Source organism: Ursus americanus, chromosome 18 (assembly GCF_024610735.1).
Source record: "Ursus americanus isolate L20-20 chromosome 18, mUrsAme1.1.p, whole genome shotgun sequence".
Taxonomy (NCBI): Eukaryota; Metazoa; Chordata; class Mammalia; order Carnivora; family Ursidae; genus Ursus; species Ursus americanus.
In genome coordinates this window covers 15,945,242-15,961,534 of record NC_142144.1, presented here as the reverse complement: position 1 = coordinate 15,961,534, position 16,293 = coordinate 15,945,242, and positions in this window count along the sequence as shown.

The following is a 16,293-nucleotide window of genomic DNA, read 5'->3' as shown; positions in this document are numbered from 1 at the left end:
AGAAGAAAGTGAGATGAGATGTCCCAGTTCAGCAGTGAGGCAGGAGAAAGGGGCCCATTCTACCTTCCACCATGTTTTGTTCAATCCAGATCCTCAGTGGATTGGATGATGCCCACCTACATTGGGGAGAGCAGTCTACTCCATTGAGTCCATCTATTCAAATGCCAGTCTCATCCAAAAACACTTTCACAGACACACTCAGAAATAATGGAGGGTGCCTGCGTGGCTCAGCTGTTGGGCATCTGCCTTTGGCTTGGGTCGTGATCGCATCGGGCTCCCTGCTCAGAGGGGAGCCTGCTTCTCCCTCTCCCTCTGCTCCCCCTGCTTGTGTTCTTTCTCTCTCTCTTTTTCTCTGACTCTCAAATGGATAAATCTTTAAAAAAATAATAATAATGGTTAATTTGGGCACCTTGTGGCCAATCAAGTTGATACGTAAAATTAACTATTGCACAGGAGTTACTCTACAAGGTAAGAAAGTCTCGTTAATTGACAAACGCACCCTGACATGCCTGAAAACTGTTTCATCCCAGCTGCTTCCAAATTGAATTAATGTATCACCCCATTTTCCTACAGACTGTTCTGTGTACTCTTATAAGACTTATTGCAATGTGCCAGCTTTGATCTCTGAGCAAAAATACACAGGTAAGAGCCGGTAATGGTGATATTATGATGAGAGATTCAGAAATATCAAGTCATACCCTGTTAAGCCACACTTCCAAAGGTTTCTGGAAGGTACTGTAGACAGAAGAGATAATACAAAAGTAAATAAAAATTTACCTTATTAATAGCCTTGCAGGTGCCTAATAATCCCTAACTAGTTATGGTCCAAATCAAATAAGGGCCTCTTTAATTGTAGGAATACCATGCTCATTGCCTATGGGAAGAAAAAAACCTCTTAATCCACTTATACAACCAGTCTCTTGCCATGAAAGGGAAAGATGTAAGTTTAGCAATCTGCCCTGGGGCCTCACTATGCCAAAGGCCCAAACAGAAAAGCAATAAAAGGAAACTGGGATTCTTCATTTAAGAAGAATAAACCTGCCTGAAAATAAACCACAGCTCAGTGGATACCCTGGGCTCATACTAAGAGGAAAAAAGCAACACCTCTTCCCTTAGCAGAGAGTTAAGCCAGGGGTGGGAAGAGTAGGGTCTGGTGAAGGAAGAGGAGGCAAAATATACACTCTTACATGATGGAACCAGGTGATTCTCTCTGAAATATGTTGAAGAGCCCTGTGTGATTTCTGTTGGATAAAATCAACTCTGTCTTCCTGCTCACAACTTAATTGTCCAAGGGATCAATACTCCAATGAAATACAGGCTGTACATAAAAGAGCAAAAATACATGCAGGGTGACTTGTTATGAAACCATGTCCCATGGTGGCTCTTCCAGTTAGATGTTGCGGACCAATGTAATGAGCCCCCTTCTGCAGGTGGGGCAGACATGAAGTGTATAAGAAGAAAAGGAGCCTTTAAGCCCAAACCCAATGCCCAAACAATAAGTTTTTCTTCTCTGTTCCATAAAATTTACTACAACTTTTAGTCTCCGAGTGAATGCCTTTTATCTAGGAGGTGCATCTAGGGTATCTCATGTTTTTGTTTTATTTGAATCTTTTTTTTTTTTTTTTTTAAGATTTTATATATTCATTTGAGAGAGAGAGGGACAGAGCACAGCAGAGGGAGAAAGAGACTCCCCGCTGAGCTGGGAGCTGACACTGGGCTTGATCCCAGGACCTGGAGATCATGACCTGAGCCAAAAGTAGATACTTAACTTATCTGAACCACCCAGAGGTCCCTTTTTGAATCTTTAAAATAAAACTTCATAAGGTCATAAGGCTTTTAGGTCTATCCCTACGTTGGTGCTTACAGATCTAACCAATATATTCATGAGCTTATTTCTCTCCTCGAAGAATGAGTGACTTGCAGTTTGGTATTTTGTTTTTGTTTTTTTGTTTTTCTCCCAACTCTCTATAAACCGTAACACCAAACTTCATGCTTTGCTTAGTATATGTTTTATAAATCAGTTTGGAGTACTCTTGTTCAATCCCCAAAGAGCTAAACTCACTCCCATCCCATTCAGATATATAGTTTTCTCTCCATAACTGGAGAGAATTTTCTTACGTATGAAGGCTAGAGACAAATAGCTCTTAAGGTCCTCTTAAAGAAAGATGTCTAAAATTTCTTCAGCTGTTTTTGTTTTTCTTTATGACTTTGGTCTTTTCCTTCTGGTCACCCATATTCTTCTTCTGACCTCCTGTACTTAGTTTCCATCCTTCTAAGAATGCAATGATAAAAAAGCAAACCAAAACAAAACTAGATATGATTAATAAAGAGCTGACAGAGTTCAAACAAATGGTAAGGGTCATTTTTTTTTTTTTAAATGCTTGAATGCCATATTCTTTTTGTATATGTTTTAGTATCACATATTTTTTTCTTCTTCTTTTTTTTAATCAAAAGATCATTACACTGTAACATAAGTCTGGTTGTAACTTAAGTGTCTAGAAAATGACCAGAGACCTTTCAGTCAGTGCAGTCCTCTGAACAGTCAGTCAGCCAAACCTACAGAAGGTAAGTGAGCAGATCCTTATTCAGGAGCTGCACATCGTACCACCAATGAATTCTCTCTTTTGATGAAGAGTATTTTAAAACAGGTCACTCTGCAAGAGATCTTTTCTGGTCATTGCTGTTCTAACCTTTGGGAACGTATGAATGAGGTTGGATACTTCTGGAGAAAATAAATGCTGTAAATCAACTCTGTACCGATTTTACTTTATTACCTTAAAAATAGGTATCTCCTGCTTGTGAAAGGATCCTGTAGAGGTTAAAATTCAGAGAACTGGAATTAACCTATCAAGTTTTCATACTAAAACTTCACATAATATCCAACAAGCTAGTACTTTAATAGAAAATAGAGAAATGCAGATGGGAGTTTTATGGGAGATCACAGATGAGCATTGTGACGTTTCCGAGTTAGAAAGGATTTTATGAAACCATGAATGCAATGACTTTGTTTAGGAGAAGAAGAAACTCAGCTGCAAGGAAGTTAAGTCCTGTTGAAAATTAGTGGCAATGCAGGGGCTAGAACAAACATATTATTTCAAGTGTAGCGTTCCTTCTTCCGCGTGCCATTGCTCCTGAAATCCTTACAAAGTCTTCCCAGAGTCTTGTAACTGTGAATCCAGGGAGACCTCAGTAGTAGTCTGGCTGCTTGTCATGTTGTAGTTACAGTCTGCAGGTGGACCTCTCCCTCCAAGGCTTTCTCTGGTCCAGCAGAGGTCTCGTCAGGGCCCAGGAGGGCATCAGGACATCTCAGCCCTTTTGCACAGAACCACATCTTTGTACTTCCAGGGAATAAGGGCTGACTCTGTAGGATCTTAAGTACAATTAGGCTTTCTGGAGTTTTTCTCTAACTCTGGTTCCCCTTTCAGGATAAATTTGCTTAAACAAGTCCTGCTTAAAAAGTGCCTCCCTCCCATTAGACTTCTCCAGTCTCTCTCTTTACCTTATCTTTTGGCTTCCAGATCTTATCTCTTTCTATTTTAAAGACAAAGGACACTGTTGTTTATTTAATCTGCATATGAAGAGTGGGGACTAATGTATCACTTATGCAAACATATGCCAGTGATGCAGCCTGTAGTATAGCAGGGTTCCCAGGATAACACATTACCATTTCTGCCACTCTGCATATTTCCCTTGGGGCCATCCGAGAGCTATGCTGTCTTTCGATATATGATAGACCTGGATTCTATTTCGGGTGCATAAAAATAAGAAATACTCTCTTGGGATTTGTTTATGTCATTACTGTGCCAAACTCTAAAAGGGAAATGGCACTTGATATCCATCCCTTACAGACATCAGGGGAATTTATTTTTCAGGGGCAAATACCCTAGCTATGGGAAGTGATTATATCTAGATATAAATACTGTTAAAAGGACATTTATCTAGTAGATTACATACCCAAACTCTTTCCCAGGCTTCCTATTCCCTCTCCAGAAATGTTTTAACAGGGACCATAGTCTGTGAGTAACAATGCCTCTTGCATTGCTATCTGTATATTCTGTCTTCCTACCTTGTCCCATAGACTAGCCCCATGCCTGATCAATTTTCATGGTCATCCCATTCAGTGGGGTGATTTGTTCAGATAAAATGGAAAATTGAAATGGAGCTGTTGCTGGATACAACATCGTCCACTTTTTCTATTTTGTCAAAATGCCATGGCTGCTCATTTTTTCATGGCCATGAGTTGAAATAAATTAAACTTCCCAGAGGCAAAACTTCTCTGAGATCAGATTGGAATATATTGATTAGCTCTTTGAGGCCTGATGGATTGAAGGTTCTTGCTTTATAAACACATTTACAAACATGCCTTAAGAAACAGTTGCTTAGCACTGGGTAGACTGATTGTGTTTATTTAAAACCGCGGGGAAGGGCGTACCTGCAGCACCTGACTTTAACCTACCAGTGTTTCCATCCCAGATCAATGGTGACAAGTGAAGTGTTGCTCCCTTTAGTGACTCCTAAAACCAGCTCAAGGCTGGCTTGCCCAGTGATGTGTCAAGTAATACATCAAAGTCTCGGGAACATCTCAGCTTATAGTAGAATGCTGGATGGGAGGGGCTTAAGATATTATCATCTTCAGCCGAGAAACCAGTTCCTCTAATGGTGTAATTTATTTAGTTTGCAAATGGGTGGCTTTAGAGATGATTTTAGAGTTAGACAGGAATTTTAGCAATTTTCTATTCTCGGGCTTAAAATTCCAATGGCTATGGTCACCAAGTGTACAACAGAAGTGAGTGAAGTAGGTCTGTTGGGCAGTGTTATGAGTGGAAGACACAGGTTTCTTTTAATGGGGCAGCAGTCCCTCTATTCCAGGTGATTATTTTCACAGAAGAATGTGGGCCCAGTATTGCCAAATAGACAAAATTTTCCAAAGTGTCAGGATATGTGGGTATGATACGACATTCAATTTGTTCAAAAAACTAAAAAAAAAAAAAAAAAACCTAAAAAAAAAACAAAACAAAAACCCGAAACCTTTGCAGGCAAATAAAACAAAATTGCAGACTGAATTTAGTCCAAGAGCCCCCAGAATATGGTCTCTGATTTACTCATAATCTTATGCTGGTGAGAAAAACGAGATTCAGCAAAATGGATGTCATGAGTGAATGGTGCCTATGACACAGATGACATGGGAGTGCAGAGGGTTGTTTCACACGTGCCTTGACATGGAGAATATGTGGGAATAACAATCTTGTTGTGCACTCTAGGTGCCAAGGTAGAATTGTCCAATCTCAAGACAAGGGCGTACTCTACCCCAAATCGAATCCTAACTTTCAAGGACTGAGAGCCCAGTCTCTGAATGGGCTTTTCCAGGATCACACTGAGAGTGAGGAGAGCAGAGCCTGGTCTGGTCTGGTGCCATTTCTACCACATGCCTTTCCAAGCAACTGGGATGTATGATGTGCTGAGACTTTTCAGAACTTGTGTAAGGCCATGGTGTGTAGAATAATGATTAAAAAAACCCTGAAAGTCTAAATATTAAGTAAGATATTTTCGGGTTCTACTACAGAAGGTATGGTAGCTTAACAGACTTTCTCTTGCAATTAAAAAAACAAATCAAACAAATGATAGACCTGGCTCATACAAATTGGACTTTTTATTAACTTATTTCCTTTACCTAATTGATTATCTCAGAAGTAGGCAGCTGCTGACAGTGGGTTAGTATCTCTTGCGTATCAGGGCTGGTGTCTCCGTGATAACCTTGATCTTCCTCTTGTGGTGACTGATGGGCATTGTAACTCCAGGTGCCACAAAAAATGTTTGATCGGTGAAGGGTGCTGCCTTCCTAGCTGCCCTCATGAAGCCGAAAGCTTTCCAAGGAACCCTAATAACAGCTGTCTATTTACATCTCTTCAGAGTTAATTGCGTACAACACCATGCCTAGATACGGAGGACGCTGCAGAAGTGTGTTTGCCCCTCTTGGCGACTGGAAGTTGGCATCAGGCTTGAGAACAGGTGTGAGGTAGACCAAACCATAGCGTCTTCCCCGGGAAGGAACCCCAAGAATTTTGGAAGATTTGCAGTGAGGTTTAGGAGCTCACTCCACCAGAATGCTTTATTCCTGCAAGAATTCTGAGTAATAAAGGTTGACTGTACAGCCCTCTGGTCCTCTGGACTGTGTGCTCTCGTGCTATCATGTAACTACTTGCCAGATCATCTTTGGCTCTGCCCTACTGAGCTGCTTCCACCCTTCATTGAAACGTATTCCTTCTAACGGCTTGGAGATGGTTATTGGATTCACAGAAGAGAGAGTTATGAAGCACATCGGGAACACTGGGGAAAAAGAGATGTGATTCTGCTCAGATTCTATTAGAGTAGAAAACATGCTGGATATCAAAGGGAAATTTATGTAATGTATTCCAGCGTTGTTCGCAGTACAGCATCATGTTTTATGCAAGCAGAGGCAGTCGGGGCATGCAGTGTGAGAACTCTGCTACACAGACTGAAACAAACAATAAAACAGTGAATGGGCAATGGGCAGAAAATAAACCCTGGTTTTTATGGGAAGCGTTCACAATCCCCATTCTATACCAAGACTTCCTAGTCTATGTCAGAAAGAACGTCGTTTTAAAAGCCTATAAGAAATCTTTTCTGTTGTTTACTTAGGTGGATTCTAACTGAATAAGCACCTAGCTCCTTTGAGAATCAAGGCTGGATGATTTGAGCAAACAGGGTGGCCTTGAATAAATGAACGGGGAGAAATGCAGGATTGAGAGAGTGTGGTGATACGTTCACCTCCTTTAGGAGGAAGGTCAGAGTGACTCAGAAGCAACAAAATGAGAGAGAAGGCTTAGAAGACTAGGATTTCCAACTGAAAGTAAAAGGAATAGAGTTGAAGAAACTAAAAGCAGGTAGGGAAATGTAATTCTTAGGAGGCTCAAGAAATTGTCAATAGGTGTTAGCATTTATAGCTGCCAGAGGGAGCTCTGATCTCAGAAGAGCTAACAAAGCCCAAGGATTGTTTCAGAGAGCCTTTCCAGAAGGTGGTGAGCACGCTGCTGGATTGACACGGGTTTCAGAATTTTGATCTTTGCTTGTTTGTGTGTTGCTTCTCATCAGAAAAGTGTGGTTCGTGTGAACTACTCAAGGTAACGCACTTGGATTTTCAGTCATATTGTAAGAGGATGCCTTAGGGCATCGGTCGTCTGGGTTGAGGTAGACGCAATCAGAAAACTTAGACACGATTCATGCAGCAGTAGTTCTTTGCAAGAGTGATAACAACTTGTGTTTTTGGGGATGTGCATCACTGAATTTTGGGCCAACGCGTCCACCCATAAATTCAATCAATTAGAAATCAGCAATGCTGTGATCCCACTTGGGTCTGATGAAGAGTATCATATTTACATCACTGATCATAAATGTCTGACAAACTAGTATTAGCTTTTAATGTGGCAGGGATGGAATAACGCTGATCAATTTAAAAATTGAATTCACTTTAATAATAAAAAACATAATTTTGTATATTTTACTCATTAAGTACTATGTACAAAGGGAAACTGATGCAAAAAAAAAAAAAAAAAGGAACATTTTGGAGTAGCTTACTATGTCCTGAATACTGTTCTAAGTAGCTAAGTGTGTAACTTATATAATCCTCCCAACAACCCTATATGGTGGGTAATATTATTATCCATATATTGAGGAGGAATGTGAGGAGATTATTTATCTTGGTCACATTCACCTAGATTATAAATTCTGGAGTTGGGTTTAAATACAGGCTCTGTGACTCTAGACCTTATACCACCGTGCCCTGCCATAACCAACAAGGATTTCAAAACATTACATCAGTATATTCCAAAACACAAATACAAGTGGCTTTAAAAGAATTAAAATATCTTTATGTGTAACTTTCATATATAGTTTTATCTGTTCTAAACCCACCTCTGTTAACAGATGCATACAAGTAAGAACACATGGAAGCTTCGAAGTAGTTTTCAAGTGGTGTTAATAATAATTGATACTATTGAGTGTCTGGTGTGTCCTGTGCACCAAACATCTTTATTATATTTCATTTAATCCTCAGGATATATATCACCTATTATTTACCTGCATGGTGCAGATGAGACTAATGAGGGACAGGTAACTAAATAATTTATCCAGTCATGAGGTTTCTAATTGGTAGATTAGGAACTTAGTTCATATCTACCTGATTTCAAAGTACTAAGTCTTGGCCACAGTCCTTGTACTAGGCACTATGTTGAATACTTTGCCTGCATTGTTAGATTTAACATTCTGAATCTCATTATGAAATAAATACAGTAATTCTTCATTTAATAGATAAATGCCTTGAGACATTAGGTGAAAGAAAGAGGAAAAATAAATTTTAGAGAAGCCTATAAATCCATTAAGCTAGTAGAAAAGGATAGATCTTGTATTTAGCTTTGTTTGCTATTTCTTCCTTTCTTTTCTATTTGAGGATTATCCCTGAATTTGTAAGTCATGCATTAAGTAATAATTTAAAAAATTGATATGCTTTCATTTGATTTTTTTATTAGCAAAAGTGTTCTCGGATTTTCATTCCACGATCCTTTCCTTCTACCCAAGGGAGAAAATGCTACTAATCTTATTAAAATGTCCAAGAATTTGAATGACCTACAGTTAATAGTGGAGGGTTATACTGAACCTGGTCAAGTTCACACCCTTGTTTTTTGTTTGTTTGTTTATTTGTTTGTTTTTGTTTTCTTAGCCCTGAGCAGAGCCTTCCTCTTTGGAGGCATTTTCGTCATCATTCTGCTTTGCTTCTTGTGATAGCTCTCAGTTCAGAATCCCACTGAGAGGAGTTCTCATCACAACAATACCAATTTCCAACAATAACTTTAGCAGCCGGTATTAAGGGAAGGACTTTCTTCTGTTGTCCCATATGTCCACTGAATCTATCAGTAGGGTTTAATCTTGCATCATAGTCTCTCCTAAGAGCAGCTCCAAGGGGGGGATCTAGGGTACCTATGAAAGAATGGAAACTTTATGCTTCCAACTTCCAGACTTTTTAAGGTAGAGTACTTTGAAGGCATGGAAAGTTTTCTAAGCTTTTGTTTCCCTTTTTTTTTTTTTTGTAAATTCTAATTACTTTATATATGGAATCTTTACAGAAGGAGATGAACCATCCCATTTGGGGATAAATGAAGATTTTGCAGTATATATAAGTGCATCAAACCAACACATTGTACACCTTAAACATACACAATATTATGTGTTAATTATATCTCAATAAAACAGGGGGGAAATTTTTCATCACCAAACCCCCAAACATTAAAAAAGAAAAGATTCCAGAAACACTGCAATAGAGTTATAAGACTCAGAGAGGTAGCTGGATTCTGGATGTCAGGAACCTTGCCTTGCTGTGTTAATGATCTGAGACTAGGAAAGATACCTGCCCTGGAGGAGCCTTGGGACAGATGCAGCAATCATTCCTGGGGTGAATTCCCTTTGTGCAGACAAGTATGATTCACCAAAATCTGTCAGAAAGGATTGGCTTATCTTGCCTCTCTTGCTAGCCTGCATAAGCCAATCCCCTTTATTTGCTTCCAATCTTTACAAACCAGGTAGTTTGAGAGGTGCTTAAACAACCTCTTGACCAAACATTACTTTTCCCTTCATCAGCCTGAAAATAGTCTCAGAAATCTCCATATTTCACACTTCACTGGAGAAGTGTTTGTGGCCCTTTTTAAAATGCAAACAGACTCCCAAGTGGAAAAAATTATAAAACCATCATTATTCATTCACACCTTGGTGTGAAGTAGCTCATCAGAGCTATTACCTAGCAACACTAAGATAGCCTGGTGATTTATGATCTGAGATGAAGGAGAACTTTCCATTGATTAATGGTAATGGCCTGGAGAATGGAAGAATGTTGCGAAGGGCATTGGACCCCTCAGAGAGCAAGGGCAATGCAAAGGAAATATTTTACAACAGTGGCAAAGAATAAGAGCTCTCAAGCCAGTCTATTTGGTTTCACTGTTTATCTTAGGTGATCACTCTATGTAATAAAGTTTTTGTTGTTGGTCTTGTGATGGCCATTAACATTATTTTAAAATTATGTGAGTAATCCCCAAATTAGGAGATTTGATTCACATAGTTCAAGAAAAGGAAGAAAGCTTCTTGTATAGAGGTTACTCAGATAGCCAGGCCCCAGTATAACAGTGCCAAAGAAAGATGGTCAGATTTAGATTCAGGGACTTCATTCAAGATGTCAAATTTCTGAATTTCAGTGTCTTCATCTATAATTTGGAAATGGCGATTCCTACCCTAAAAGTGTGGTTAGGAAGACTTTGGGTGATAGATTATGTAAAAATTTTAATGAAACTAAAAAGACTATGCATGCTTTTAAATAATTTTGTAGAAGAAAAAATAATACTAAAATAGAATCTGTTAACATGTATTCATGTTTTTGAGGCCTACTTGTCAATCAGATTTGTATAAAGTTATAAAAACAACAATACTTTACAATTCTCCCTCATCCTTATCCCCAATCACTTAAAATTGGCAGGTAACATGAGATAAAATCACTTAAAAGTCTACAAATCTGCTTTTCCACTTGTTCCACACATTGACCCAGCTAATTTGTTTTAGGATGAACCTAGTGATCTCATATATTTTGTGCCTGTGATAGTCATGTTAGACACCAGACTTTACTACAAAAATTAAAAGATTTAGGATTTTTAAGTTTTAACACCATGAAATCTGAAATTGTTGGAAGGAGACCCAAGTCATAACTTCCTTTAGATATTTTAAAGCATATCAGACTCCTGAAGTAAAAGAGGTTAAAAAACAAAACAAAAACAAAACAAAACCTCCCCTGTTACTCTGGAAATCAAAAGGACTCTGATTTACATGAAATCAGGTAAAAAATTTACAACTTAGGAATGTGCTTGAGAAGTCAGATCAAACTCTGGAAATCAAAAGGACTCTGATTTACATGAAATCAGATAAAAAATTTACACCATAGAAATGTGCTTGAGAAGTCAAATTACTGTTTCCTATGGAAGACATTAATTTCAGGAGAATAATACTATTCACTTAATGCAATCTGCTTTGCTTTGACTTTGACTTTTTCTTTTTTTTTCTTTTAATTTTTATTTTGTTATATTAGTCACCATACAGTACCTCCCCAGTTTTTGATGCAATGTTCCATGATTCATTATTTGCATATAACACCCAGTGTACCATGCAATATGTGCCCTCCTTAATACCTATCACTGGCCTATCCCAATCCCCCACCCCCTTCCCCTCTGAAGCCCTCACTTTGTTTCCCAGAGTCCATAGTCTCTTGTGGTTCATTCCCCCTTCTGTCCCCCCCCTTCATTCTTCCCTTCCTTCTCCTACTGATCTTTCTATTTCTTATGTTCCATAAAGGAGTGAAACCATATGATAATTGTCTTTCTCTGCTTGACTTATTTCACTTAGTCCCGTCCATTTTGCTACAAATGCTGTGTAATCATTCTTTCTGATGGCTGAGTAATATTCCATGTATATATGGACTACATCTTCCTAATCCAGTCATCTGTTGAAGGGCATCTCGGCTCCTTCCACGATTTAGCTATTGTGGACAATGCTGCTATGAACATTGGGGTGCACATGGCTCTTCTCTTCACTGCGTCTGTATCTTTGGGGTAAATACCCAGGTAGTGCAATTACTGGATCATAGGGTAGCTCAATTTTTACCTTTTTAAGGGACCTCCACACTGTTTTCCAAAGTGGCTGTACCAACTTGCATTCCCACCAACAGTGTAAGAGGGATCCCCTTTCTCCACATCCTCTCCAACATTTGTTGTTTCTTGCCTTGTCTATTTTTGCCATTCTAACTGGTGTAAGGTGGTATCTCAAGGTGGTTTTGATTTGCATTTCCCTGATGGCTAATGATTTTGAACATTTCTTCATGTGTCTGTTAGCCATTTGTATGTCTTCATTGGAAAAGTGTCTGTTCATATCTTCTGTCCATTTTTTGATGTGATTATTTGTTTCACGTGTATTGCGTTTGAGAAGTTCTTTGTAGATCTTGGATACTAGTCTTTTATCTGTAGCATCATTTGCAAATATCTTCTCCCATTCCATGGGCTGCCTCTTAGTTTTTTTGACTGTTTCCTTGGTTGTGCAGAAGCTTTTTATCTTGATGAAGTCCCACAAGTTTATTTTTTCTTTTGTTTCTCTTGCCTTTGGAGATGTTTTTCAAGGTTATCTGGAGGTTCTCTGGAGACTCTAGGTCAGAGATTTTAAACAAGAGTCCATTAATCAGTACTGTTTGTGGTGGGGAGGGGAGTGGGGAGGTTACATTTATTTTTGCTGTCCTATAATTGAAATGTAGCATTACCTTCATTTATTAATGTAGAAAACAAACTACATTAATAATAACAGTAATTGCATTAAATAGGGACTTTGCATTAATAGGATCAGATATTTTCATGTCATATTACATATTACATACATATACATATTGCAGTTGTAGATATCTTGAAATATTATTTGCACTTAAGACTGACAATTATGGTGGTTAGTAGTTGTATGCTAGATCTTTTATTTAATACATTAATAAAAGCAATGTATTGTTATTACCACAAAATAATTCTGTTTTAATGTAATGAACTCCCTTTGCAATTCCATATTTTTTTATGGATTTAAAAACATTATTATGAAAAGGGGTCCATGGGGTTTCCCGAATGGTCAAAGTGGTCTGTGGAATTAAAAAAAGAAAAAAATGTTAAAACCTAGAGAAAAGAGTCCTAGACAGCAAAATACTTTCTATAAAACTTTCATAACACATATAAACTAGGGCAGTTGTTTTTATACAAGTGAATTTCTATTAGGATAGAAAAATAAAGCCAAAGTTAACAAGGGAAACAAATTACCTGTCCCCACATTTTGTCCACATAGATCAAAGCGTAACCAATGGCCCATGGATACCAGACTCTGCTTTCTTTGTAGTTATCAATAACTACGAAGTGTTCGAGATTTCACCCTACTTGCAAGCTAACAAGTTAGGATGATGCAATTTTGTGGACAGAGGACACGAAACTCCTGGGTCAGAGATAAAGGAATTTATTTTTCACCACACAGCAAGCATTAGTTTCTATTAACATCAATTCTTCTAGCACTTCAGTCCCATTTGCAGAGCAGCCCCATCAGTGCTTTATACGCAGTGGGTTTGAATCATTCTAGCTTAGGAATCTCAAACTTAGGACACGCTAATAGTTATAACTGGCTGCAAGCCAACCTGTGCAGTCTTTGCTCCGACCATAGATACTAACTTCATTATACCAGAGAGCAAACAAACTTGACCTCTGCCCCAGAAGGAGGCATAATCTCCATTTGTTAATTATAAAACAGCCTTGAAAAGGCATTCTGAACCAAAATCTGTCAGTGTCTCTGCTTACAAGATATGCAGAAACATGAACTCCATGGATTGTCTCCCAGGAGGATCTCAGACAACCAAGGATTACCAAAGATGCCATTTTCTCAGTTATGAACAGTTTGTGTCATCATTCTTCCTTATGGCATAAGTTAAATATATATATATATATATATATATATATATATATATATATATATATATATATATATTTAACATGTATATATATGTGTGTGTGCATATATGTGTGTGCATATATGTGAATACATATTTTTTGTTATATATAGTATTTATCATGTGTCTGGCTTTTCTCTCCTAAAGTTATATGGTGAGGTTTACTTACTTTGGTGCATAAAGTTGTTAATTATCTTCATTGTATTATACTAGTGAAAGTAGTATAATACAACAAAGATATACATATATATATATATAGATAGATAGATAGATAGATATAGATATACACACACACACTACTATACTATATATATAATTGTATTTATATACATTTGTAATAAAGTGTATATATAATATATACTTATATCTTAATTTTACGTATGGTTATAAGGTATAGATTACATATTTTTATATGATTTCAATTATATTTATATACATTATCTATATTTCTCTAATGATTTTTATACATGGTCAGAGTTAAGATTCACTGTTCTAGAAACCACATACACACACACACACAAAACCACTCTGAAATATTACTGCCTGTGTTAAGACTTCGTATTCAGTCCTCACACAATTGAATGCTGTCCATTGGATTTCTCTTGTCATCAGAAGAGGGAAGGAAGCCCTAACTAGAAGAGCCTGCTATGTCTACCATCACTGGAAGCAGTCAGTGTAAGGACTGACATATACAGAGTGTGCAGTCCGAACAGAAAACCATTTAAATTAGAAATTAGTAACAAGTCATAAAGAATCATAGCTACCTGGAAATTAAGGAGTGTACATTTGAATAAACCAAATATCAATAAAGAAATCACAGTGAAAACCAGTAAGAGCTTTCAAACTGAATGATAATGAAATCACAACATATCAAAATATGCAGGAAAAGTAGTATTATACAGCAAAGATAATTAACAACTTTATGCACCAAAGTAGGTAAGCCTCACCATATTAACGTTAGGAGACAAAAGCCAGACACATGATAAGACACTGTCTTTTAAAGAGTATTTTAAAAACAGGCAAAACTAATCTATGGTGCTAAATATTAGTTCCCTTGGTGGGGATGTTGACTGGGAAGAGCCACAAAGGGTGTTTCTGGGATGTTGGTAATATTTTATGTCTTAGTCTGACTGCCAGTTATATAAATTTATGAAAATTTATTAAACCATCTGTTCAGGACTTGCAAACTTTTCTGTATGTAAGCTTATATCAGTACAAAAATTCACTTAACATATCTGTGTAATAACATGCAAAATGCTTATGAAAAACAAAAAGCATGATTGAGAGAAGCAATAGACCTGGCACTAGCTGGAAGAATATGTCCACCATTTTCACATCTCCTTGGCCCCATTTCTATGTAGCTGAATAAAGTGAGAATAACCAACTATGATTTTTGATTTGAGATTCTATAAAATAAGATACTACTAGGATATTGGGCTTTTACTGAATCTTTCTTACCTCAACTCTCAGCATATCTTTTAACTAAAACATTTACTTGGCATGGAGGATGAACTCAATATTTATTGGAACTATGGTCGATATGTAAACTCAAGTTCTGGTGCATAATTAGACAGTTGTAGGTACCCATTTATTTTTGTAAGTTGGCCCAGCCTTGCCTTAATTCTTAATCCATCTGTTGTTTGTCCTTATTAACATCTCATTCTCCTTCTATGGATTGTTAATATGCTTGAACTCCAAAAAGCATAAGTGATTGAACCATTCTAGACATGGGCTCTTCACAGACCTCACCCTAGTGGCTTGGACTCACTCGGCAATTTACAGACCAGTTTGGCTGTCTGGGCCTATAGACCCATCTCTAAGATTCATAGTTACTACTTCTTTACTCATCAATCGATCTTCATTTAAAATCCTTTTTCTCTGGCAAGTTTTCCTTTCTAGATTAGGACGTCTAACTTATACTCAAAAAAAGCTGTACTTTTCCTGCATAGCACTTAGTACAACTGTTATGAAGTATTTAATTATGCATTATTTATTATTATCCTTATTTCCTGCCAGACTAGGAGATCAATGAAGACAGGACCCTCCGCTTGGTTTATTGTCAAATTCTTAGTACCTGGTCCAGTGTCTGCAATTTATTGGAAAAAAAAAAAAATCAATGAATGTATAAATGAAGGAATGAATGGACTCACCTGGCTCATAGATTCCTGGATGTCTTTCTTTACATGCCTAATTGGAGACCTACCTCCTGACATTTCCAGAATTTTAAATGAGTCATTGAGCCCCTCAGTCTCATTGTACTGACTCTCTTAGATGTACTTTCCCAATTCAAACCCTGAAGGCCAATCTGTTTTCCAGTGATTAACCCACTGCCCCTGCATTAGTACTGCCTCCAACTTCTAAGGCAGATCTCACACTTTGTACTAGTGGCATTTGGGGCTGGATATTCTTTGTCATGGGTTGGGGGGGCGGGCTGTGGAGCTTTGTAGAATGTTTAACAGCATCCTTGCCCTCTCCCCACTGGATGCTAGTTGGGCAGCATCCCTGCCACCTGTCCTCTCTCTAGTTGTGCCAACCCAAAATCTCTCCAGTCATTGGCAAATATCCCATGGGGGTCAAAACTGTACCAGGTTGAGTATTGCTGCTGCCGGGGGAGTTCTGTTTTTAAAAAATGGCATAAAAACAAGCTTTCATCAGACTCCTCAGACTCTGGCCCTGTAAATGGGGGACAGAGCTGAGAGTTGCTAGTCAGAGAACATTGTTTCCTC